Source organism: Glycine max, chromosome 6 (assembly GCF_000004515.6).
Source record: "Glycine max cultivar Williams 82 chromosome 6, Glycine_max_v4.0, whole genome shotgun sequence".
Classification (NCBI taxonomy): Eukaryota; Viridiplantae; Streptophyta; class Magnoliopsida; order Fabales; family Fabaceae; genus Glycine; species Glycine max.
Genome location: NC_038242.2, coordinates 47,781,253 through 47,783,242, shown reverse-complemented (window position 1 = coordinate 47,783,242; position 1,990 = coordinate 47,781,253). Strand labels below are relative to the sequence as shown.

The following is a 1,990-nucleotide window of genomic DNA, read 5'->3' as shown; positions in this document are numbered from 1 at the left end:
ATCAAATGATGCACCGAATATACTACATGTGGCCCCCTCAACACCAAATCAATCACCATCTACACAAGCTGCCTGGGACAGGTCCCCAACATGTTTTTACCGAATCAAAGAAGGAACAATTGCTAAACACAAACATAAATATATGAACAAATCAAAATCTCCATAAACAAGAACCATAGACAAGAAGAAAAAAACAAGGGAAGAATGAATAAATCAATTAAAGCATTTTTTTTCATGTCTCTCATAGATTTCACAAAGAAATAGTCACGACTCACAACACGAGTAAAAAAAAACTACCTTGAAAACAAATTACAACAACAGTAACAATCCCGTAATGTTACAATTTTCTCTCCATTCCTCAACCCAAAAACCCAAATGGCAAAACATCATTAGAAAAAAAATTAAAACATCTCCCACGTTTTTAATTTTCCTCAATTTTCTAGACAGTGCAAGATCAAAAAAGATTAGGGTAAAAAAAAACCCCAAAAGCGCGTTTGAACACCGCGCGTTCATCTGTGCGCAGTAATCAGCGTTTCAATGAACCGCAACCCGTCGAACCGCGGCGCGAACTTCTCCGTTGACGCCGAACTCGCCGCCGGCGAGGATCCGCCGTGGTCTCTCTGAGCCCCACCGTCCTGCAAAACCCAAACGCGCGTTTCAATCTCACCGAGAAAAAAAAAAACATTTTTTTCGTAAGAAAGGTTTCAGATCCCACGTTTTGAAACAGAATCACGGCGAAAAAGAGAAGAACTATGGAATTTAGAGAAAATACCTGGAGAGAGAGTTTTGCGGAGGAGGAAAGGGAAGCAGCGGTGGCCGACGCGGCGGCGACGGAGGCAGCGAGGAGAGCGGATCTGTTCATGGTGGGAAGTGTTTGGCTGCCTAGAAAATGTTGGATGAATTTTCTGGGAAAATTGGGGGAAGAGAGAGAAAATTGAAAGAGCGCGTTTGTTTAAACGGGTTTGACGGCTTATATATAGAGAATGGGTAATAATGATGCTTTGCCAGCTTTGAGGGGTAATATAGGAATAGCGATGATGATCATAATTACGCGGCAATTCTTCATTGCCTGTTCGTTCAAATTACCTTTTTCCCTTTCCTAAATATCAACCCTTTGTTTATTAAAAAAATAATAATAATTGAATAATCTTATCTTATATATTGCGCAAAGAAAATATATGTTATATATCATATTGTCAGATTTTTCTTAAAGATGACATCGCATTATCAGTGTTAACCTTTCAAGATGTTTGAAATTTAAATCTTATTGATTTATAATTCAGTAATGCATTTTTAAATTTCAAATATATTTTTGTTCTTTTTTTAAAAGAATAACAGATTTTAAAAAACTAAATTCAAAAAGAATTTAATAGATGTGTATTGTCAATATAAAATTTTAAATTTTCAGTTAATTAGAAATCAATTCTGATATAATTTTAAAGGTAATTATTATAAAAATTAATATTTTATTGAATACTATGATTTATAATTATATGATAAGGTAGACATGTTAATTTTTTTAACGGAAAAATATTTATTTTTTCATTCATAACCAATTGGTTAATACAATCAAATACATGATTAAACATATGGTTATCAAACTAGTTAATTCATTAACTTTTATCAATTCACGAGTTCATTCATCCTTTGTGAGTTAACTCATGTATAAAATCTTTTTTAATAGACTTTAGGTAGACTCGATAAATTTTAATAAAACTTTGTAGACTCTCGACTTTAGCACCGAGTTAACAAGTCAGCAAAACATAAGTCATTTTAAGTGTTGTTTCCGAATCAAATAATTCTCATCTCTAATAACATCATACCCTTAATGTTCTATCACTAATATAACGTTTACAAATTATTATGAAGTGAACTCTTAACAGAGTTGAGTCCACGAGACAAATTTATGAAATTTTGTTTAAGTAAACTTTCAAGTTTAATAACTTTAATTACACTTACAAAAAGACGTTGAGGAAACAATAGTGTCACC

At 33.1% G+C, this 1,990-nt stretch overlaps 1 long non-coding RNA gene across 1 annotated transcript; it reads right to left on the bottom strand.

Moving 5' to 3' along the window:
• Nucleotides 1-298: 298 nt before the first annotated feature.
• Nucleotides 299-1,105, bottom strand: LOC100785857 (uncharacterized). Its single transcript, XR_414970.4, has 2 exons — nt 773-1,105; nt 299-635 (listed from the first exon to the last, which is right to left on the bottom strand). It is a non-coding gene; the product is annotated as an uncharacterized lncRNA (long non-coding RNA).
• Between the last annotated feature and the right edge of the window lie 885 nt (nt 1,106-1,990).